The sequence below is a fragment of the Bos javanicus genome, chromosome 12, assembly GCF_032452875.1.
Source record: "Bos javanicus breed banteng chromosome 12, ARS-OSU_banteng_1.0, whole genome shotgun sequence".
Taxonomy (NCBI): domain Eukaryota; kingdom Metazoa; phylum Chordata; class Mammalia; order Artiodactyla; family Bovidae; genus Bos; species Bos javanicus.
Genome location: NC_083879.1, coordinates 16,403,329 through 16,428,439, shown reverse-complemented (window position 1 = coordinate 16,428,439; position 25,111 = coordinate 16,403,329). Strand labels below are relative to the sequence as shown.

The 25,111-nt window shown below is 44.4% G+C and overlaps 1 protein-coding gene and 1 non-coding gene across 3 annotated transcripts in view; both read left to right on the top strand.

Annotated features, from left to right (window-relative positions):
• Positions 1–25,111, top strand: part of LCP1 (lymphocyte cytosolic protein 1) — a 106,629-nt gene that overhangs the window by 14,741 nt on the left and 66,777 nt on the right. The window contains exon 1 of one of the 2 annotated variants that reach the window (XM_061434579.1): positions 23,889–24,003. The exons of the other annotated variant lie outside the window; for it this stretch is intronic. The gene's annotated coding sequence lies outside the window, so the exon portion shown is untranslated. Of the gene's footprint in view, positions 1–23,888; positions 24,004–25,111 lie in introns of those variants that run through there. 2 annotated transcript variants of the gene reach the window in all.
• Positions 6,275–6,346, top strand: TRNAG-CCC (transfer RNA glycine (anticodon CCC)). Its single transcript has one exon. It is a non-coding gene; the product is annotated as a tRNA-Gly (tRNA).

Below are 25,111 nucleotides of genomic sequence, written 5' to 3'. Positions count from 1 at the left end.
TTAAAAAAACGCACCATAATTGATCCTTAAAAAAAAAAAGCGATCAGAATTCCCACAGTCCTGCCTCTCAGTCCCTGTGACCATTCACTCTGTCTGTGGATGAGTTGTCCCACTCCTAACCAAGGCCATCCCCACCATTTATCCACTGGAGCTCATCTTCTCTTATCTATTCAAGAAAATTGCTCCAACAGATCTCTCCTCTGTCTCTTGGATTATTTTTATCTTTCTCTCTGCTGGGTAATTCCTGGAATCATAGGAACAAACTGTTATTACTCCTGTCTTAAAAAAAAAAAATCTCTTAAGCCCACTTCCCCCTTGAATAAGCTTCCGCAACATTTCTCTGCTTCCCCTTACAATAAGCCTTTTGAAATCGGTTTATAGTTGCTGTCTCCAAGTTCATCCCTCCCATTCTTTTGGAGCCGTGCTCCCATGGGACTTTAGTCTCTCTCTTCCACCAAACTGCTCTCGCCTGTTTACTCACGGCCTCCATGTTTCTGGGTCCAGTGGTCAGTTGCTGTCTGTCCTCATATGACCATCAGCAGCTTTCCAGAGGTTGAATCTTCTCAACTTGAGATCTATCTTCCCTAGGCCTTAGGTCATCACAGTCACCTGATTTATCTCCTATCTCTCTTCGAATTCCTTCTTAGTATGCTTTACTGGTCCTCTTCATTTTCCTAACCTTTTATGTTGGAGTGCCCCAAAGCTCAGAACTTGATCTGTTTTCTTCTTTATCTGTATTTACCCTGTAGGTGATCTCATCCAACCTCACAGCCTTAAATACTGAATATATGCTGATGACTTCAAATTTAAACCTGCAGTGTGGACCTCCAGACGCTGTATCCAACTGACTACTCAGCATCTCTTAATTGGATCCCCATCAGGCTTAAAGGGTCTCAAACTGAATTCTTGCTGTTCTTCCCCACCCTCTCAAACCTGCTCTTCATCCAGTCTTCCCCATGTCTGTTAATGCCAGCTCCATCCTTCTGATGACTCAGGCAAGAGCCCTTGGAGTCATCACTGACTCTTCATTTTCTCATGTGCTGCAGAGCAGGTCAGCAAATCCTTTCAGCGCTGATGTCAAAATCTACACAGAATCTGATGCCTTCTTGCCATCTCCGCTGCCAAGACCTTAGTCCAAACCACTGTTGTCTCTCACCTAGATTATTGCAACAGCTCCCAGCTGGTCTCACTGACCCTGCTTTTGCTCTCTTTTAGTTCAGTCAAGACAGCAGTCCAAAGGATTCTTTGAAAACATGTCAGGGATTTCCCTGGCAGTCCAGTGGTTAGGACTCCATGCTTCCATTGCATGGGACTTAGGTTTGATCCGTGGTTGGGGAACTAAGATCCTGCAAGCTGTTTGACGTGGCCAAAAAACAAAAAGAAGTAAAAATAAAACATATGTCAAATCCTGTAACTCCTTTTATTAGACCGCCTTCCGTGGAGTGACTTCCTGCAGGGAAAAAGCCAATTCTGGTAAAAAGCCAACCCTTTGTGTGATCAGGCCTCTCTGACCTCAACTGCTACTGCTCTGGCCCTTCCTAGTTCTTGGCTTCATCGTGTTGTTATTAAGAGTGACGCATGCGCCTTTCCCTTGGGGCATTTGCGCTTGTTCCTTCTGCCTGGACTTTTCTTGCCCTACCTCAAGTCTTGGTCCACTTCTGCTCCCTCGCCGTCAGCCCTCACCTCCCTCATGTGTCTATGCAAATGTCACTTTCTCAGTCCCCTTATTTGGAATCTCAAATCCACTTCACCCTTCTCTCTGCAGAAGGATGCACACATTCTACACACAAACTTCTATTCTCTTTCCCTGACTCAATTTTTTTCTCCCTAAGACGTATCACGTATCATCTAATATAGAATAAACCAGTGTATCTTGTATTAATATATTATCTGCCTCAACTGGAATGCCAACTTGAAAAGGTCAGGAACTTTTTGTCTGATTCATGCAGTATCGTATCTCCAGTGTCTCTGATGGTACTTGGCACATAGTACTTGCTCAATAAATACTTGTCAAATGAATGAATGGATGCATGAATCTGTGCTAGAACCTTAACACAAGCTTTAGTGAAACAGGCCTTGAACCAATGGACTTACCCATACTTTGCCACAACTTTCAGCAGTCATTTGCCGTGGAATGTTATTACTCAAAATACTTAGCTTTCATCCTCTGAATTAATATTAGATATACGATATTTATCACACTAAAGACTTTCCCCTAGATTCTAGCAGATGATGATGGTAGTGATAATTAAAACATAGGTCAATCCTGTTTCAACATTTTGCATGATTTGCTATCAACCTTTTAGTATCATTTTTACTATCAGCCTTCATCCAGTATGTACACCAGTAATGGTCATTATTTTTTCATCTTTCTAAAGTTTTAAATTTTTCTCTTTTTTCATTTCAATTATAGCTGTATGCCTCTTCCTTTGGGTCATTTTAGCATTCTTATGTATCTTGCACTGATTTCCAGCACTAAGATGAATCATGTTTCTAAACCTGTAACGAGTTCCGTGTTTCCGTGCAAACACAGCAAAGTTGCCATAGACCAGCAGCTGTAAATTGATGACCTCTGGATGAATCACAGATTGACCAAGATGACATTTAAGTTTTTTAAAATCCATTGCTGATATTTAAAAAACATCAGGTGGTTTCCCGGGAGAATCCAGATTATTGGTTTCTCTCATTTTCATTCCTTCTTCTACTATCTTGGATAAGACATACATTTTCCAGAGTGTGTCGGCCCCTGCCACTTACACTTGGCACCTTTAGCTCAGTTTAGTTACCTCTCTGGTCTGGGGAGGTATTTGAGAATGACTCAAATCACACACAGGAAAATGGCTTAGAGATTGGAACAATCCTGTGTGCTCACTGATGCCTGCTGCTGCCATCTTGCTAGAGTAAGCGGAGTTGGTACACTTCCTCTGAAGTTTGCTTCCTCTCTCTGAATACTTACAAAATGAAAATTTATAAATTCAGTAGTTTCAGTGAATCTACCCCACCCCCCGAAATAGTTTTGGAGAAGTTCATTCTTCCAGGGCCTGTTTTTGTTTTTATTCTTAATTTTAAAAATATATTTTTTTTCATCTTTTTAAAGATTTTTTTTGTGTGTGAACCATTTTTAAAGTCTTTGTTGAATTTGTTTCAATATTGCTTCTGTTTCATGTTTTGGGTTTTTGGCCGAGGCATGTGGGGTCTTAGCTCCTTGACCAGGGATCGAACCTGTAACCCCTGCATTGGAGGGCAAAGTCTTAACCGCTGGACCGCCAGGGAAGTTCCTGTTTATCTTTCATTTATCCTTCATTTCTCTTGATTTACATGGGAAGGAGCAATGTGATGAGAAAGATGAGGTGACAAAGGATTCTTCTCCCTCTCATGTTCTTATTCCTCTTACTGGTTATAAAGGACTAGGAGGCCTCTGTTCTCCTTGAGAGTCCCTTGGAGAGGAAGGAGAACAGAGGCCTCCTAGTCATTTCTAAAGGAATTCAACCCTGAATATTCACTGGAAGCACTGATGCTGAAGTTGAAGCTTTAATATTTTGGCCACCTGATGCAAAGAGCTGACTCATTGGAAAAGACCCTGACGCTGGGAAAAATTGAGCACAGGCGGAGAAGGGGGCGACAGAGGATGAGATGGTTGGATGGCATCACCAACTCAATGGACATGAGTTTGAGCAAACTCCAGGAGGTGGTGAAGGACAGGGAAGCCTGACGTGCTTCTGTCTGTGGAGTCTCAAAGAGTCGGACACGACTGAGTGACTGAACAACAACAAGGAAGCCTCTGTAAGGCCCCAAACCTCACTGTAGCAACCAACACAGCCCTCTGGAGTGGTAGCAGGAACCACACAACTACTCAGGTTTAAATGTGTAACCACTGGGGCATATATTTGTCCCATTTTCTGACTAGTTCATCTAAAAGAAGTTCATCCACTTACTGGTTACCACACCCTCAGCCTTCATCCATAAGAAATACAAGGGACTTCCCTGGTGGTCCAGTGGTTAAGAATCCACTTTCCAATGCAGGGGATATGAGTTCGATCCCTGGTCTTGGAACTAAGATGCTGCATACCGCAGGGCAACCAAGCCTGTGCACCGCAACTGGAGAGCCTGCACAGTGCAAGTAGGGAAAGCCCACGTGCCACAGTGAAGACCTAGCGTAGTCAAAAAATAAAAAGAAGTACGTGACCAAAGGACAATAGAGATGTCACTGAGGTTCAATCCTGATTGCTTTGGGTTGGAAGCAAAGAGGCAGGGTATAAACCATCATGGACTAGACTATGAACGCCACAAGAGCAGTGTGTCCATCTTCAGCACCACTGACCTTTCAGTGTCCGGCTGAGTGCCTTGCAGTAAGGAGGATGAGTGAGGAAAATAGTGGGTGAATTTGTTGGGATCAGTGCGGCAGAAGCACGTTTTCAGACTTGCTGAGCACTTCCAGGGACTTGCTGATGGAAGCAGGGCTTACACATTGGTGTAAATGAAAATGGACTTTTAATATTCCTATTTGGTTCAAGAGACTTCATGTTCAGCTGTCATTTCCATTCCCTGAGTACAGTTCTTCTCAAAATGGACAGAATTTAAAGTGTGCATGCCTTCTCTCTTATTGATACTTAACCTTTACTGGATACAGAAAAATAAAATGTAGTCCTTTATTATCGTATCTAATCTATAAAGTAATAGAAATAACAAAATAGCCTTATTTAAATATAGTCCTGTACATGCCAAAAAATTGAGCAAATTGGCTCTTTTCTCCCTCTCTTTTTAAAAACTTTATTTTTAATGACGGGTAATTGCTTTACAATATTGTGTTGGTTTCTGCCACACATCAACATGAATCAGTCGTAGGCATACATATGTCCCCTCCCTCTGTAGCCTCCCTCCCACCTCCCAGCCCATCCCACCCCTCTAGGTTGTCCCAGAGCCCGGGTTTGAGTTCCCTGAGTCATACAGCAAGTCCCCACTGGCGATCTGTTTTGCGTATAGCAGTGTATCTATTTCCATGCAGCTCTCTCCGTTTGCCCCACCGTGTTCTTCCCCAGCTGTGTCCACAAGTTGGTTCTCTATGTCTGCATCTCCATTGCTGCCCTGCCAATAGGTTCCACAGTACCATCTTTCTAGATTCTCCCACTTAATGTTAAGATGTCAGTCCTGGAGCTTCTGCTCATGTACTTCTAAGTGCTTTTTCCTGCAGGAAGGTGGACGCCATCTCATGGTTTTCGTTAGCTCTATGGTGATGAAGCTCCAGTCTGTATCTTCTGCCTTCACCCAGCCTCACTCTCCAGTTACGTAGCTTGCATTTTGCACGGGTGAGCTCCGCTGAGCGTTTTCAGTGTGGCCCTAATCTCCTTCTGGCCCAGTGGATTTCATCTCCTTGTGGCCCAGTGGATTTCACCCTTGCCTTCCCTGAATGCCACATGTCTATCCAAGAGATCCCTCTTCCCTGAATTCCTTAGCTGACTGACCTCAAAGTCATCCTTGAGTCACCTTCTCACGTATCTTCTGGAGGTAGTCAGCCTCAGAAATATCTCTTGCTTCCGTGCCCACTGCTACCATCCAGGCCGGGCAGTTGTTGCCTCATACCTTATCCACAGCCCTGTTTTTCTCATTCTTCCTGTTTCCAATCACTTCCCATCTGTTCCTTTTGTCTGCCACCAGACTAATCTAAAATCTTCTATTTCATGGTTTTACTTTCTACCACACAAGTTTCCTAAGATTCTCTTTACCTCGGTGATTTGTTTTGTGTCTTCCTTGTCATATCGTTGTACACAATAAACACTTGCTTGATGAGTGAGTGATTGAAATCAGGAAACTGTGTCGTATGAGTTCACTGACGGAGAAGGCGATGGTACCCCACTCCAGTACTCTTGCCTGGAGAATCCCAGGGATGGAGGAGCCTGGTGGGCTGCAGTCCATGGGGTCATGAAGAGTTGGACACGACTGAGCGACTTCACTTTCACTTTTCACTTTCATGCACTGGAGAAGGAAATGGCAACCCACTCCAGTGTTCTTGCCTGGAGAATCCCAGGGACGGGGGAGCCTGGTGGGCTGCTGTCTATGGGGTCGCACAGAGTTGGACACGACTTAGCAGCAGCAGCAGCAGCATGCTGACTTTCCTTTGGCCTGGAATGTAGAGAATTAGTGGCTGATTCATACCTCTCTTTAAAGAATGGAGAACTTGACAAAAATATTTTCATGTTACAGTGCAGATAAACAGAAAGCACAAAGACTTTTCATCTGGGCCTCAGTTTCTTTACTTTAGAATAGAGTAAGGACTTCCCTGGTGGTCCAGTGGTTAAGACTCTGTGCTCCCAATGCAGGGGCCCAGGTTCAATCCCTGGTCAAGGCACTAGATCCCACAAGCCTACAACTAGAGATCCTGGCAAGTGGCAACAGCGATCCTGCTTGCCGCAGCTAAGGCCTGGCACAGCCAAATAAAAAAACAATAAATAGATAAAATAAAATAAAGGCCACTTGGGTTTGTTGAAAGTATTCAATAAGATGTGTTATGGTACCCAGCACAGAGCAAGAGTAGATGCAAAATCAATTCCAGTTGAATTTGAATTTTAAAGATTGATTGAATGAATTTGAATCAATATAGCGAAATATTTCATTATTTTCATATAAATAACAAGTTATGAATTCAGAGTCAAGTAAAATTTGGCACTAACAAGGACCACAGTTAGTGTGTGTCAACTGATTTAATTTTTGAAGTTACCCTATGATATAGGTGGTATTTTTCTCCAATGTACATATAAGTTCAGCCAAGGAAAGAGGAAATGCCTGACTCAAGATCTGCTAGTGTACCCTGGAATCAGGATTTGTCTCTAAAATTTTAAATTTCAGTCCTTTTGCTTTTCCTGTCTACCGTCCTCAAATATTTTTCTTGTGTGTTTTAAAATTTTGATTATTTTTTGGTTTGCATTGATAAAAGGCTCTGGCTTTCTATCTGAATACTTGCTTCACACTTTTTCTTTTATTGTTTTCTATGTGCATGCTCAGGCACTCAGTCATGTCCGACTCTTTGCGGTCCCGTGAACTGTAGCCCACCAGGCTCCCCTGTCCAGGGGATTTTCCAGGCAAGAATACTGGAATGGGTTGCCATTCCCTACTTCAGATTGTTTTGTTGGTGCTTATTTAAACATTCTCGTCCTTGTATTTCTATTCTTGGTGGTTGGGAACGTCTCAAACATGGTCTCAGCTGCAGTAGCAGCATACCTGTTTACAAAAGTTGAGAAATATTGTGTTTCCTACATGAGAAGTTGAACTTAGGTAGCATACATTTCAGCCTGCATCCATTTTAATGACTCTGTTAGTGCCAACGGGTTATTAAATGTCAGTGAGTATCTAGGTCATTGTTATAAACTAAAGATGCACAAACCTTCTGCTTTTGAAATGGTCATAGCCCACGTAGTGTGCTGGATTCAACTTTTTAATACTTAGAAATATTGCAGAGATAATATTTTTATGTACTTAACATTTTGTGAAAATAAAATTTGCAGCTATGAGCAGCCTCTTCCTTTTATAATCTACCTGGCGATAAGAGCTCTCATCATCTTGCACTGAACTGTTGTCAAAAAGGGATAGTAAAATTAGTATTAAACAGGTGTAAGAGTCAGTCTTTATATGGCAGCTGCATATATAAATTCTGTGGAAGTACTGTCATGCTTAGAGAGTATAAAGTTTAGAGGTATATTTGAAACATCTAATTACTTTTGCTCTCTGATTTAACTTTGAAATGCCATACTGTTTATAGAATCAACCTACCTTCTCACTGAACCAGATATTTATTGTATTTTTGCTATGAGCAATGAATCATGTTAGGTGCTAGGAGAAGGTGCAATTCCTGTCCTCTGGAAGCTGACGTTTCAGTTGGGAGAGGCACGTAACATCCTCTGCACTATCTGTCTATGCTGGTCCCTCTTTCTGAAATGCCCTTTGTCACTCTCTTTCCGCTCCTTTGCCTGGCCAGTGTCTGTGCATTTTGGGAAGTTCAGCTCCACATCTTCTAAGAGGCCTTCCTGCCTGCTTCTCTATTCCCATGCCACTGGTACCCCGGGCGTGTCTCTGTCACAGTGTTTGTCACAGGGGATGATAATTGTCAGTGTGTTTGGTAACCTCCCAGATTGTTAACTCCTCCAGTTTGTGAGACTGAGTCTTTCGATCTTATTTTCTGAGGGCTTGGCACATAGAAATTTCCTAATAACAGCTGGGAGGCTTCCCAGGTGGCACAGTGGTAAAAGAATCTGCTTGCCAAGCAAGAGATGTGGGTTCAATCCCTGAGTCAGGAAGATCCCCTGGAGTAGGAAATGGCAACCCACTCCAGTGTTCTTGCCGGAAGAATCCTATGGACAGAGGAGCCTGACAGGTCACAGCGCATGGGATCACAAAGAATCAGACACAACTATGCATCTGAGCACAGCATAGCACACCACCACCACAACAACAAAAGAGCTTGAGGAACCAGCAAAGATGCTGCAAACACAGAGAGTCATAGAGATTAACTGACAAAGGTAGTATGCTGTCAGTATAAAGAATGGGTTATAAACAAACAATGTAGATGTTAGGAAGGGAAGAAAGAATAGATTGATGGTCAAGGAAGGGTTCTTGGATCGGGGGTCACTTCATGAGCGTGTGGCCCATGCCACACTGGGCCCTGTGCTCAGAAGGGCTCCATGCTCTGCTGTCAGGGTCTGAAAATTCTTAATCATTTTTGAACAGAAAGACCATGTTTTCACTTTGCACTGGGGTTCGTAAATTATGTAGCCAGTCTTATTGTTGATTCTAGGAGAATGACTGAGATTTATAGATAGGAGGTGGGGATTCCAGGCAGGAAGAGGGCACGGGAGTCTGACACATGAAGTGAGAGGTGTGCCAGGCATGTCAGAGGGTTGACAGACCAGTTGAAGAGCACCAGAGGGTTTATGGTATTAGTATGAGGCTTGAAAGATGGATGGAGGCTGAGTTTGGACACTGTCCTGGAAGTGATGAGTGCTGTCAGCTGATTCACAAGCAGGACAGTGTTGGGAGGACAGTGTAGCTTTATGAAAAGTAATGCAGTGAGTGGTGAGAGGCAGGGTGGGTTAAGGAGCAGCCAGGCAGGAAATTGTGAATCGGGAAGCTGATGCAAGGCCCAAGGGTTATGGTAGTAAGGGCTTAAATAAGGTAGAAGAGGCAGAGAGCACAAGATTGGAGAAGGCAATGGCACCCCACTCCAGTACTCTTGCCTGGAAAATCCCATGGACGGAGGAGCCTGGAAGGCTGCAGTCTATGGGGTCATGAAGAGTCAGACACGACTGAGCGACTTCACTTTCACTTTTCAGTTTCATGCATTGGAGAAGGAAATGGCAACCCACTCCAGTGTTCTTGCCTGGAGAATCCCAGGGACGAGGGAGCCTGGTGGGCTGCTGTCTATGGGGTCACACAGAGTCGGACACAACTGAAGCAACTTAGCAGCAGCAGTAGCAGCAGCATGAGGGAAAAAGGGGCTTCCCTGGTGGCTCAGCAGTTAAAGAATCTGCCTACAATGCAGGAAATGCAGGTTTGATTCCTAGGTCAGGAAGATCCCCTGGAGGCAGGCATGGCAACCTACTCCAGTGTTCTTGCCTGGAGAATCCCATGGACTGAGGGAGTAGGACATGACTGAAGTGAATGAGCATGCACGAACTCTTGAGGGAAAAATAGATGCAATTTTGACCACATGTGAGAATGAGAAAAAAATATGGGTAGAGAATACTCTGGTCTATCCTGGGCTAATGGTAGACCACTGGATGGACTGAGGTTAGGGATGGGGTATGGATGAGCTTTTTTGTCAGAAGAACTATGAGTTCAGTTTTAGGTATTTGAGGTGACAGCAGGATTTCAAAATGGAATTATTCATTTTGCAATTACATATAAATAATCATTCATGGAGAAGAGAGTTTGCAAAAATAAAAAATGGGTAACAGGATCAAATATTGCAAGGCCATTAAGACTGAGTCAAGTCCTTCAGATCAGTTTTAGAAGAGCTAGACCTATAAAACCTTTGAGAAAATTGAGGAAATAAGGTAGCATTTCCTAAATTCAGAATCCTCTTTTCCAAATGCACTCCTCCTGAATTCCTGTCTCGTGTGTGTGTGTGTGTGTGTCTGTGTGTGCACGCGCCTGCCTAGCCACTCAGTTTTGTCTGACCCTTTGTGACCCCATGGACTATAGCCCACCAGGCTCCTCTGTCCATGGGATTCTCCAGGTAAGAATACTGGAGTGGATTGCCTTTTCCTTCTCCAGGGGATCTTCCTGACTCAGAGAGTGAACCCTCGTCTGCAGATTCTTTGTCACTGCGCCACCTCCTGACTCATTGAACGGTACCATTCTCCACACCCAGGTTCCCATCCAGAAACGGGGGCCTCCTTGATCCCTCCTACCCCTTATTTACTCTCATCCTATATGTCCACTCAGTCCTTTCTTGTCCTTTCATCTGAACACATGTCCCTTGAATCTACCCACCGCTTGTCATCACCTTATACTGTGTGGAAGCAAGCCACCTGCAATGGTCTGATCTTTATCCTCCTTTCCCTGACTCCAGCCCTCAACATCTCCTTCTTCTCATTGGAGGTACCGTTATTTGTCTGAAATACAGGTCTGACTGTGACACTTTCTAAGACCCTTATGAATTATGTCCCCCAAACCGCCACTGCCCAGCACACACACACACACACACACACACACACACACACACACACAGGATGTTGAAGTCCTAATCCCCAATGCCCGTGAATGTCACTTTATTTAGCAATAAGCTGTTTGCAGATGATCACGTTAATATGAGGTCATTGGAGTGGGCCCTCAGCCAGTATGACTGTCTCCTCATAAAAAGGGGAAATTCAGACACGGCTGGCATGTGGGTGATGCCTCTGCAAACCAAAGAAACCAAAGGCTGCCAGCAGCCAGCAGAAGCTGGGAGAGGGGCATGGAACGGATGGTCCCTCACAGCCCTCAGGAGGAACCAGCCTTGCTGCCATCTTGACACACCACCATCTGGTCTCTGCTACACTGTCCAGCCTTTCCTCTTTCTTTGCACCCTCCCCCACCCCCACCCCTAGCTGCCTTGCATTTTTTTAAATATAAATGACTTAAAATTTTTTATATATTTTTTTTTTGGCTGCACCAAGATCTTAGTTGCAAGATATTTCATTGCGCCATGTGAACTCTTAGTTGCTGCCTATGGAATCTAGTTCCCCGACCAGGGATTGGATCTGGGCCCCCTGCATTGGGAGAGCAGAGTCTTAGCCACTAGACCACCAGGGAAGTCCCTGCCTTGCACTCGTCACTGCAGGAATGCTCAGCTGTGTCAGGTTCTAGATGTTCCTTGCTTTCTGTCACCTACGACCTTCTGCACATGCCAGCCCCTGTGGTCAGAGTACATTTCTGCCTCTCCTTTCCATCTCATCCTTGAAAGCTCAGCTTAGCCCTCTTCACTTTATTTATTCAACAAATACTTTTGAAATGCCAGGTGTCGTGTTTAGAAGTTAACAAGACAAACCCAGCCCTTGGCTCATGGGATTCCCAGTCTAGTAGGAGAGACCAATATCAAATGAGGCAACATCAGCAGGATGTTGAAGGTGTTAAATCAATGGATTGTGGAAAGTGCCTGAGCACACATGCCAAAGTTGGACCCCAAGCTTGTAAAGAGAGAGAACACGAAGGAATTCAAAGCCTACTGTAGACTCTCACAAAGCTCAGGCCTCTGAGGTGACATGTATCTTTGAAGGCAGGGGTGCAGGAAAGAGCTGTCAGACAGGAGGGCTGATAGAAAGCTTATATAAGGGTCAGCAAGACACTCCTCACCCCATCCTGACCCCTACCTTGCATTTAAAAAAGGGAGATTCAAATAAAGAGCTTTGGGTTATTTTAAAAAATGATAAATAAAATGTTCAAAAGAAGTTTTGAAGAAAAGGTTAAAAAACTTCCCTGACTGTAGAACAGAAAAAACCAAGGGGGCAGAAAATTAGAAGATCAGTTCAGGAAGCCCAACACCCAAATAAAACTGATCCCAAGGAAAAAGAACATCAAAAAATTAAGGAAAGAAAATAAGAGAGAAAGAGGGAGAGAAAAACTTCCCAGAACTAAAATACTTGAATTTCCAAATTAAGAGACCACTGAGTCCCTAGCACAGTGGATGGAAATGGACCCACTTTAAGACATAGCATAAAGTCCTGCAATGTCAGGCATATAGTAAAACCCTTAAATATTTCCAGAAAGAAAGAAAAAATGATATACAAGGGTCATGTCCTTGTGGGTATGGTCCCAAGCCAGGGCCATATGTTGGCAGACCTCTCAACAGCCAGCACTGGAACAGTTTCTTCATAATTTTGAAAGAAAATGATTGTGTGGACTTCCAAGAACGAAGGTAGATTGAGTATGTTTTCAGCTATAAAACATCTCAGGAAGTTTCTGTCCCATGCAGTCTTCTTTGGGAATCTAACTAAAGGATGTGCTAATGAAGAAAAGGAAGTAGACCAAGAAAGTGGAAAGTCTGTGGTCCAGAAGCAGAAGATCCAATGCAGAGGAAGAAGGGGATTCCCAGGATGATGGTGAATGGAAGTTTCTAGATGGCAGCTGGACAGCAGGACCAGAGAGCAAAACAGAAGACTCTCGGAAGGACCTCTCCAGGAGGAAAAAAAAGAGCACTGGATCCATTGTTTGGTTTTTCATATTGTGTTTTAGTTCTGTTGGAGAGAGTTTGGTATAGAATTAATAATGGGCACACAGAAGCCAAATAGATGGAAAAGAAAAGATACAAGAAAGGAAGTGTAAACATTTTTCTCTACGGAACTCAGCTCTGAATATTTACATAGGCGTTGTGAAAACTGCGCGTTGGTTTGAAGAGTGTCATAGCCTTTAAGATCTTGTTGTAGAGAATGGTGGGAAGGCTGATGTGTACACAGTGTGAGGGATAAATCTCCACCTCCCAAGTAAGAAGTTAAAAAAATATATTGAACCTGAATAAGCAAGGCATAGTATAAGCAAAGCGTCAAGAAATATGATGTGGCAGAGAGATAGCCAAACTGTTGAAAATAATTGTTTCGGTGGAATGGGTGTCAGAGGTAGAGAAGAAGTGTGTCAGGAGATCAGTGTTTCATTATAAACCAGGAGGTAATATTTGACTTCTAAAACTATGCACATGTATTATTTTATTAAAAAATTGAAACTAATATCCACACAAAAGACATGTACACAAATGTCCATAGCAACGTTATTCAGAATATCTAAAACGTGGAAGAAATTCAAATGTCTATCAGTTAATGAATGAATAAATAAAATGTGATATCTCCTTATGGGCTTCTGTGGTAGCTCAGATGGTAAAGAATCCACCTGCAATGCAGGAGACCCAGATTCAATCACAGAGGAGCCTGGTGGGCTACATACAGCCCATGGGGTTTTGAGGAGTCAGACACGACTGAACGACTGGCACAACATATCCATACAGTGGGTATTATTCTCCTGTAGGAAGGAATGAAGTGCCCATGCAAATATGCTGCTAAGTCGCTTCAGTTGTGTCTGACTCTGTGTGACCCCATAGACAGCAGGCCACCAGGCTCCCCCGTCCCTGGGATTCTCCAGGCAAGAACACTGGAGTGGGTTGCCATTTCCTTCTCCAATGCATGAAAGTGAAAAGTGAAAGTGAAGTCACTCAGTCGTGTCCGACTCTTAGCGACCCCATGGACTGCAGCCCACCAGGCCCCTCCGTCCATGGGATTTTCCAGGCAGGAGTACTGGAGTGGGGTGCCATTGCCTTCTCCATACAAATATGGATGAACCTTAAAAATATTCTGCTAAGTAACAGTGTCAGACTATTTTTGGGGGCTCCAAAATCACTGCAGATGGTGACTACAGCCATGAAATTAAAAGACGCTTACTCCTTGGAAGGAAAGTTATGACCAACCTAAATAGCATATTCAAAAGCAGAGACATTACTTTGCCAACAAAGGTTCGTCTAGTCAAGGCTATGGTTTTTCCTGTGGTCATGTATGGATGTGAGAGTTGGACTGTGAAGAAGGCTGAGCGCCGAAGAATTGGTGCTTTTGAACTGTGGTGTTGGAGAAGACTCTTGAGAATCCCTTGGACTGCAAGGAGCTCCAACCAGTCCATTCTGAAGGAGATCAGCCCTGGGTGTTCTTTGGAAGGAATGATGCTAAAGCTGAAACTCCAGTACTTTGGCCACCTCATGCGAAGAGTTGAGTCATTGGAAAAGACTCTGATGCTGGGAGGGATTGGGGGCAGGAGGAGAAGGGGACGACAGAGGATGAGATGGCTGGATGGCATCACTGACTCAATGGACATGAGTCTGAGTGAACTCCAGGGGTTGGTGATGGACAGGGAGGCCTGGCGTGCTGCAATTCATGGGGTCGCAAAGAGTCGGACACGACTGAGCGACTGATCTGATCTGATCTGATCTGCTAAGTAAAAGAAGCAAGTCACTAAAGACCACATGTTGTATGATTCCATTCATATAATATGTCCATAACAGAGAAATCTGTTGGTGCAGATAATAGCTGGCAGTTTGGGAGGTGGGGTTAAATGGGGAGTAACTGCTGATGGTACAAGGTGTCGTTTGGGGGTGATGAAAATGTTCTGGAAGCACATAGTGTGATGTTGCCCAACTCTGTCAGTATACTAAAAACACCTGAATTTCACTTTTAAAAGATGAGTTTTATGGCATGTGAATCATATCTCGAAAGAGCCATTATTAAAAAAGAAGAATTAGGTTGCATGAGGATAGAGTTGGAAAATAATATTTTTACTGAATAATTTATTGCATCTTTTACATTTTGAGCCCCGTGAAGATCTTATTAATCAAAAAAGCAATTTTTAAATTTAAATGAATAGTATTTAAAATGTGATGAAAGAGAGTATCCTAATCAACACTTATGTATTCAACACCTACTTTTGCCAAGTCTCAACGTTTTACTGTGGACATAGTTGGATCCTTCTGCCTGCCTTCCCACTGTCTCCCTAACTTGCCAGAGGTAACTATGTTCTTGAACTGCTATCTATTATTACTTAGACATGTTTTTATTATGAACACCCACATATACAGAGACATCCAGAAACCACACTATAATAGTTCTTTAAAATGTATAGATTATATTGGTATTATTCTGCAATTTTGCTTTCCACCACCTTTATATTTTTAAGATTTTCTCTTGCTTTGGCAATCTAGTTCTACTTTACTCATTTTCCCTGCTAGACACTATGCTGCTGCTGCTGCTGCTAAGTCTCCTCAGTCGTGTCCGAGTCTGTGCGACCCAATAGACGGCAGCCCACCAGGCTCCCCCGTCCCTGGGATTCTCCAGGCAAGAACACTGGAGTGGGGTGCCATTGCCTTCTCCACTATACTGAACCACAATTTATTCACTCCCCTGTTACTTTCATATTTTTGCTGTTAAGCAAAAGTGCAGTAAACATTCATTCACTACTTCATCTCATTCCATAACTGAGCCACTAAAGACCTGCCTGTAATTAAGCTTATGTTATAAACTTAATTACAATAAAGGACAGGAATGGTATGTACCTAAAGGAAGCAGAAGATATTAAGAAGAGGTGGCAAGAATACACAGAAGAACTGTACAAAAAGATCTTCATGACCCAGATAATCACGAAGGTGTGTTCACTCACACTCACCTAGAGCCGGACATCCTGGAACGTGAAGTCAGATGGGCCTTAGGAAGCATCACTACGAACAAAGCTAGTGGAGGTGATGGAATTCCAGTTGAGCTATTTCAAATCCTAAAAGATGACTCTGTGAAAGTGCTGCACTCAATATGTCAGCAAATTTGGAAAACTCAGCAGTCACCACAGGACTGGAAAAGGTCAATTTTCATTCCAATCCCAAAGAAAGACAATGCCAAAGAATGCTCAAACTAACCACACAATTGCACTCATCTCACACACTAGTAAAGTAATGCTCAAAATTCTCCAAGCCAGGCTTCAGCAATACGCGAACCATGAACTTCCAGATGTTCAAGCTGGTTTTAGAAAAGGCAGAGGAACCAGAGATCAAATTGCCAACATCTGCTGGATCATGGAAAAAGCAAGAGAGTTCCAGAAAAACATCTATTTCTGCTTTATTGACTATGTCAAAGCCTTGGACTGTGTAGATCACAATAAACTGTGGAAAATTCTGAAAGAGATGGGAATTCCAGACCACCTGACCTGCCTCTTGAGAAACCTGTATGCAGGTCAAGAAGCAACAGTTAGAACTGGACATAGAACAACAGACTGTTTCCAAATAGGAAAAAGGAGTATGTCACGGCTGTATGTTGTCACCATGCTTATTTAACTTCTATGCAGAGTACCTCATGAGAAACACTGGGCTGGAAGAAGCACAAGCTGGAAACAAGATTGCCGGGAGGAATATCAGTAACCTCAGATATGCAGATGACACCACCCTTATGACATAAAGTGAAGAAGAACTAAAGAGCCTCTTGATGAAAGTGAAAGAGGAGAGTGAAAAAGTTGGCTTAAAGCTCAACATTCAGAAAACTAAGATCATGGCATCTGGTTCCATCACTTCATGGCGAATAGACAGGGAAACAGTGGAAAACAGTGGCTGACTTTATTTTTCTGGGCTCCAAAATCACTGCAGATGGTGATTGCAGCCATGAAATTAAAAGACACTTACTCCTTTGAAGGAAAGTTATGACCAACCTAGACAGCATATTACAAAGCAGAGACATTACCTTGCCAACAAAGGTCCGTCTAGTCAAGGCTATGGTTTTTCCAGTAGTCATGTATGGATGTGAGAATTGGACTATAAAGAAAGCTGAGCACTGAAGAATTGATGCTTTTGAACTGTGGTGCTGGAGAAGACTCTTGAGAGTCCCTTGGACTGCAAGGATATCCAACCAGTCCATCCTAAAGGAAATCAGTCCTGAGTGTTCATTGGAGGGACTGATGTTGAAGCTGAAACTCCAATATTTTGAACACCTGATCTGGAGAGCTGACTCATTTGAAAAGACCCTAATGCTGGGAAAGATTGAGGGCAGGAGGAGAAGGGGATAACAGAGGATGAAATGGTTGGATGGTATCACCAACACAATGGACATGGGTTTGGGTGGACTCCGGGAGTTGGTGATGGACAGGGAGGCATGGCGTGCTGTGGTTCATGGGGTCGCAAAGAGTCGAACACAACTGAGCGTCCGAATTGAACTAAACTGCATGCACGTTGAGTCTCTTCATCGCTTTAGTCATGTCCAATTCTCTAACCTTCTGGAATGTAGCCCTCCAGGCTTCTCTGTCCATGGGATTCTCCAGGCAAGAATACTGCAGTGGGTTGCCATTCCCGTCTCCAGGGGATCTTCCTGACCCAGGGATCAAACCCGAGTCTCCTGAATCTCCTGCATTGACACGTGGGTTCTTTACTGCTAGTGCCACTGAGCTTATGTTTGGAAGGAGACAGTACGCTTAATTTAAAAGGCTATACTTTAGAAGGTATTAAATCTGTAGAAGCTATAGAGCAGGATGAGGGTGATTGAAAATGACAAGAGTAGGACTGCAATTTTAAACGGTTGGGGAAGAAGTCCAAGTCATCTCTTTTTAAAAATATTTATTAATTTAATGTTTATTTGGCTATGCTGGGTCTTAGTTGCCTCAGGTGGTGGGATCTTCATTGCCACCTGTGGGATCTTTAGTTGCAACATGTGGGTTCTAGTTTCCAGACCAGGAATTGAAGTCAGGCCCCCTGCATTGGGAACGTGGAGTCTCAGACACTGGACTTACAGGGAAGTTCCCATGTCATCCATTTCTGTGTTAAGGCTGCCTAGTAAACAACTTCCAAATCTCAGTTGTTTACAGCAAGGAACCTAGGTTCCTGGGTCAGCTGGGATGACTCTGCTTCGGAACATGGGTCAACTGGAACTGGCCTGGGCTGTGCAGTGGGTTCAGGTTCACCTCAAGCATCTCCTCTTTCCTGTTGAACAAAGATGTGGTTTTCTCAGGGCTTCCCTGGTGGCTCAGTGGTGAAGAATCTACCCGCAATGCGGGAGACGTGGGGTTCAAATCCTGGATCAGGAAGATCCCATGGAGGAGGGCATGGCAACCCACTCCAGTATTCTTGCCTGGAGAATCCCATGGATAGAGGAGCCTGGTGGGCTACAGTCCATGGGGATGCAAAAAGTCAGACATGAGTGAAATGACTGAGCCCACAGGCATGCTCGTGGTTTTCTCATGGTCAGTGGACTCAGAAGTACAGGAGACCAAGTCGAATCATGGAAGCACATTCAAGACCTCTGTTTGTGTTTTTTCTGCTAACAGTCAAAAGCTCAAACAAGTTGCATGAAACAAGCCCAGGTAGGAGGAGAGCACGGAGAAGGCAATGGCATCCCACTCCAGTACTCTTGCCTGGAAAATCCCATGGACGGAGGAGCCTGGTGGGCTGCAGTCCATGGGGTTACTGAGGTTAGGACACACTGAGCGACTTCACTTTCACTTTTCAGTTTCATGCATTGGAGAAGGAAATGGCAACCCACTCCAGTGTTCTTGCCTGGGGAATCCCAGGGACAGGGGAGCCTGGTGGGCTGCCGTCTGTGGGGTGGCACAGAGTCAGACACGACTGAAGCGACTTAGCAGCAGCAGCAGCAGCAGTAGGAGAGCATGCTGTACCAGCCTGGGTGGGAGGTCCTGAGTCATCTCAGAGCAAAGATGTCAGTGTATAATTCTACAGTGGAGAGGTAGTGTAGATTTGGAAACTGTAGTTTTAGAAAAATTGAAGGAAATTTAAAAATAATACCTAATTCATAGGATTTTTTGAGGAATAAGTAAAATAATGTAGGTGAACTATCTAGTCCAGAAAGTGAAAGCGTTAGTCGTTGAGTCATCTCTGACTCTTTGCATCCCCATCCATGGACTGTAGCCCACCAGGCTCCCCTGTCTGTGGAATTACCCAGGCAAGAATAGTGGAGTGGGTAGCCATCCCCTTCTCCAGGGGATCTTCCTGACCTAGGGAATGAACCCAGGTCTCCCATTTTGCAGGCAGATTTTTTTTTTTTTACCATCTGCGCCACCAGGGCATCCAAGTCCAGAGCCTGGTCTAAAGAGTAAAAGACTAGTTAACACTTACATTGCATTTCCTATGTGCCACACGTTCTTCCAAGTTCTCTGTGTGCATCAGTTGATGTCACCCTCACAGCAGCGTACCAAACAGACACTATCCTTCTCCCCACCTTCTAGATGAAAAACAGTAGATAATTTGCCCAAGGTCACACACCTAATACAGCAGTGCATTCTCAGTTGCTAAGTCATGTCTGGCTCTTTATGACCCCAAGAGCTATAGCCTGCCAGGTTCCTCTGTCCATGGGATCTTTCAAGACAAGAATACTGGAGTAGATTGCCATTTCCTCTCCAATACAGCAGTAGAGTTGAGGTTTGACAACCAGAGAAGTGGCCCAGCATCTGTACTCCTAGTCTTTATTCTGCATGCCTCCCAGACCCTGAGTCTGGGTTAGTGGTGTGTATTCCCATGGGCACCCAGCTTTTCTTCTGTCGTGGTTCTGAGTACCACTGCGAAGTCACTGGTCTGCATCCTTGACTACAGTGGACATTCTGCAAAAACGGAGATTATGTTCATCTTAATTACTCTTATGCCCTGCGCATCAAATATCAGGGGCAGGAGAGGGGCAGTAGGGTGAGGTAGAGGTGTTGTCCCCTTTGATCAATTCCCACAGTGTGTGAAGGGCAGATGGAGAAATCATAAGCAGTTAAAGATGCTAAAAAAACACGAGATAATTGATGGAGCAATGTATCGAAACAGATGATACAAGATAAAGATTAAAATGCAGACCTATTGACCTTGAAAGGAGAGATGACACCTCCCCCTCTAAGCATGAAAGAGAAGGAGAAGGTGGGTCTTGTGAGAGTTGAGGAGGCTGGAGAAAGGGATTCACACCTGATGACTTAGGTATCATCTCAGTCAACAGGGGCAGGAATCTTGGGGCAGGAAAGGATGCAGGAGGGTGGAATGAGAGATTGAGGCGAGAGACGAGAATCTCTTCAGTCTAACTTTGGGATTCTGTGATGATCTCTTTGATACTATGATAAATAGTATGATGAAGCCAGAAAAAAAGCCCACATACACAAAATCATGCATAAAATGCTTGGAGTCCGTGAATCCCAGTTTGAGGATGCCTGCTGTCAGGCAGGAATGAAATTGAACAAAAGTATGTCTAAGAAGTAATTCAAAGGCAAGTAGCTTGAATTTATAGCATTTCAACTCTGTTTCTGGGACTTTCTGCAGCAGCGGTTCAGTGGCTGGAGCATAGCAGCTGATGTTTTAGGGACTGAGGCTGTGAGCATACGGGGGTGGGATACAGGAGGGAGGGCTGCAGGAGTAGAGGGAAGGCAAAGCACAGGCCAGGGGAGTGGCGGAGGTGGCAGGACAGGTGTGTGCATGGTGGGGTAGGAGGTGGGACGAGTCCTCTCTGAGCACAGGCCATCTTCGGGGCATGATTTATAGAAAGTGAAAATGAAAGTCGAGCAGCATCAGTGGGGCATGATCTATAGAAAGTGAAAGTCACTCAGTCGCGTCCAAGTATTTTCAACCCCATGGATATACAGTCCATGGAATTCTCCAGGCCAAAATACCAGAAAGGGTAGCCTTTCCCTTCTCCAGGAGATCTTCCCAACCCAGGGATCAAATCTAGGTCTGCCACATTACAGGTGGATTCTTTACCAGCTAAGCCACAAGGAAGCCCAAGAATACTGGAGTGGGTAGCCCATCCCTTCTCCAGGGGATCTTCCCGACCCAGGAATGGAACTGGGGTCTCCTGCATTGCAGGCGGATTCTTTATCAACTGAGCTATCAGGGAAGCCCCTAAGAATAATGAAACCCAGATGGGTCTACTGTTCATTAGCATGCTGCACAAGCAATTTTAAACACTGACAGAGATAAAATACTCCTCTGAAAAAACTTTGGTCTAACACCTAAACAGTTGCCTGCCTCCACTGGGTAGCCTGGTGCTGCTGGGAGGCAGATGGTGAGATTACAACTGAAGGAGTGGCTCAGGATGTGGGTGAGGTGCTGGTGGTTGGCTGAGGTGGGGCCAGGGCTGAGCCAGTGCTCGCATGGAGGGTTCCTGCAGGTGGGTGGTTGCAGGCAGCACAATTCAATGGCTTTCATCTTCTAGAATGTAGATGTCGCCTGGAGTCCGATGTGTGTTGTTTTTTTTTTTTTTTTTTTTGACCTGAATCAGCTGCTAGGCATAACCACACATTTCACCCTCTTCCAACATCCTCTGTGCTGACATCTGCCTCTGGCTCAGTGTTCCACTGCCTTTTCACCTCTTTCATCGATGACATTTACTGACTTACATGTTTTTCTCCTCTAGACTGTGTGCTCCTTGAGAGCTGCAGTCGTGTCTTACTCATTTCTGAATCACCAGCGCTGCCAGACAGGCACTCAAACACCCACTGAAGCCACGCTGCAGTGTATATTGTTCTTCCTTTAGATCCTCGGAGGTCTGATGACCAGGCTCCAGTAGACACGGGAGAGCAGAGGGTAAATGAGATGAGTCTCTGTTCTTCTTTATGAAACATTACTGTCACCCCTCCATTCCATCCTGAAACCACAAGGGAGATCCACAGCGATCTCACATACTTTCATCCTTTAGGACCACTACATTATCTGTGCTGCTGCATGGATGACCGATGATTGACCCACCAAAGTGGAAACCACCAGCCTTTGGCTGCTTCGTAGGGTGATCAGTCCTGTCACAGTGATGCATGGATGTGTCTCTGGTGTCCTGAAAGAATTTAGGTGCCTCTTGAACCTCAAACTCCTTGGAAGGGAAGTTATGACCAACCTAGATAGCATATTCAAAAGCAGAGACATTACTTTGCCAACAAAGGTCCGTCTAGTCAAGGCTATGGTTTTTCCTATGGTCATGTATGGATGTGAGAGTTGGACTGTGAAGAAGGCTGAGCACCGAAGAATTGACGCTTTTGAACTGTGGTGTTGGAGAAGACTCTTGAGAGTCCCTTGGACTGCAAGGAGATCCAACCAGTCCATTCTGAAGGAGATCAGCCCTGGGATTTCTTTGGAAGGAATGATGCTAAAGCTGAAACTCCAGTACTTTGGCTACCTCATGCAAAGAGCTGACTCATTGGAAAAGACTCTGATGCTGGGAGGGATTGGGGGCAGGAGGAGAAGGGGACGACAGAGGATGAGATGGCTGGATGGCATCACTGACTCAATGGACATGAGTCTGAGTGAACTCCGGGAGTTAGTGATGGACAGGGAGGCCTGGCGTGCTGTAATTCATGGGGTCGCAAAGAGTCAGACACAACTGAGCGACTGAACTGAACTGAACTGAAAGATGCAATGGAGAAAATGAGGTCTAGTTCACCCCCTCAGTCTTCCCTGGGGAGTCACAAAAGGGTTGAGGGTTCTCTGTGAGGTGAAGCACTCTATAACAGGCTGAATCTCCACCATCTCTTCCTGTTCTTCTGCCCACCCTCTCCCCAGAGATGGCCCCTGTAGGGTTCTGACCAAGACATTGTCACACCGCTGGCGAATGAAGTAGATGGAGATACCAGAAGGGCTTGATCTGACATTTGAGGTCAGAAGCAAGAACTTTCTAGAGGAGAAATCAAAGAAGCAAAAGAAGTATAAGGGCAGCTCCCCGCCCTGCCCCAACCAGAGCCTTTGCAAATACAGAAACTTATTGAATGATCAAAACATCTTTAACTCACTATCAGCCGGAGCAGAGCCTCAGATTCTCTTTCCTCCATAGCAGGCTGGTCGCTGGAGCTACACAGGCTCCAGGCAACATGGAGACAGGCAATGAGTAACGTTCTGTCATGCATGACTCAGGATGCTACACAACCTTCACAACCAGTGTTTAGGCTTTTTGAGCATTGAGCACTTCCCTTTGAAGATAAGAATTAGCCCTCAGGATGGGCAGTCAAGGTTTTGGCATAGAGTTGAGTTTTTTTATTCTTTTGCTAATTTTATAAAATGTGTATTCAGAAAATAAACCTGGTCCATAGGATTAATTTGTGTGCTCAGTCATGGAATTTTTGTGACCCCGTGGACTGTAGCCCCACCAGGCTCCTCTTTGCGTGGGATTTTCCAGGCAAGAATACTGATCAGGTTGCCATTTCCTCCTCCAGGGGATCTTCCCTGACTCAGGGATCAAACCTGCATCTCTTGCATCATCCTGCATTGACAGGTGGATTCTTTACTGCTGAGCTACTTGGGAAGACTAGGAAGGAATTTAGCCAACCTGGTCACTGCTGTAGGTGTTCTTGGTAGGAAACGTCTAAATAATTGAAATCTTTAACTGGGTTAAAGAGATCCCTAGTACATAGGTGTTCTATAAATAAAAGAGTGAGTAAATAATATATCTTTCTTTTTGAGCCCTTTCCCTTAAAGAGATCTTTTTGTTTTGTTTGCACCAATAAGATCATTGTTCAGGACTCTTAAGAGGGGTTTGGTTTCTCCTGGGGCGAGGCTTTCCCAAGGAAATCCCTTTTAGCTGGTTTTGGGGACACCGCCACCTCTTCCTTTGGCTCTTTCATTAAAAATGAATAATTTGTTTATCTCTGCTGTCAGAAGCTAAGCACCAGAGCATTGCATTCTCAATTAGGGTCAGAGTGAAAAGTCAAGGTAGTTATCTGAAATCAAACAGGTTTCAGTAGCCCAGCGTCTACAAGCCAGCTAGAGGAGAAAGAAAGGGAGGGAGAGAGAAAAATGCTTTATAAAGAGGAAGTGGTAAGAAGCTTCTGGATTTCAGTGTGACCTGTCAGGTGATTTTTGTGGGGGAGGGGACATGAGAAAAAAAAAAAAAAACACGTTAAGTAAAATGTCCTTATAAAGACAAAATCTATTTCTTTCCTGGCTGATGATTTGTCATTCTAGTAACTTCCTGCCTTGTGACCACACACCCGGGGTTAACAAAGTTGTTCTCCAGATCAGAAAGAAGGGGTTTTCTGGTCACACGCCAGCACCACTGAGAACAGTTTGGCTGCCAGGTAAATTTTCTCTCTGTCTTTTTTTTACCGTTCCCGAGTGCTTACGATGTTCTGCTTGTTGGGCGGTTCTGGTTCTGTGGGTTGTGGACTCTGCTTTCAGGGGACTAGAGATCCGAGCACCTGTCACACTTGTCCCCCGTGAACTCTGCCCCCGCCCCAGGTGAAGTGCTCAGCAAAGCTGCAGCCACCCCGTGTGGTCGTCTAGAGGGGAACCCCTCCCGTCCCCTCCGATCTTGCTCTGGGAGGTGACTTCAGCTATCCACAGTTATCACTCCTTCCCCAAAAGCTATGTTTTGTTTTGTTTTTGCTTTTTAAAATCTTTTTGTTTTGTGTTGTTGTCATTCAGTCGTGCAATCCTGCACTCAGTCTGCAACCCCATGGACTGCGGCGTGCCCGGCTTCCCTGGCCTTCACCATCTCCCGGAGCTTTGCTCAAACTCATGTCCCGGTGCTTGCTCATACTTTGCATTGAGGGGTAGCCAGCTAACACTGTTGTGATGGTTTCCGTGAACAGGGAAGGGACTCAGCTTACATATACATGTATCCATTCTCCCCCATTCAGGCTGCCACATAACACGGAGCAGAATTCCCTATGCTATACCCTGTAGCACATGATTTTTTTTTTTTTTCGTTTTAAAACCAAACCATGTTCTGATTTATTTGTATTGCTTTGTTTCAGGGAGGCTGTTTACTGTGATTTTATCTACTTTCAAATGTTCTCAGGAAAGTGGATATTGATCATTTAGATGGTCATTACTGCTCATTGGCCTGATGGGGATAGTTTAATTTTAGCTCCTGTGGTTATGTTTTTCTTTAAAGGAAAAAGCTTCTTTACGGTACTTTAGTGGATATGTTAACATCTTGAGTGTGACACTGGTGGTTTGAGTGATTTTTGGTGCCAACGGTTTTTAACGGGTGTGCTTAGTAGCCACATTGAACTAGAGGCTGTCTCTTCTCCATTTATTCTCTAAAAATAAAAGCAATTTGTGTTGCTTAATTGTACTGCTTTGTAGAATTGTCTGAACTACTTGATGTCCTCATAACCATACAAATGACCGTTAAGTTATGGAGGAAGGGCTTCTGTCTGCAATAGAAATTCTTATAAAGTT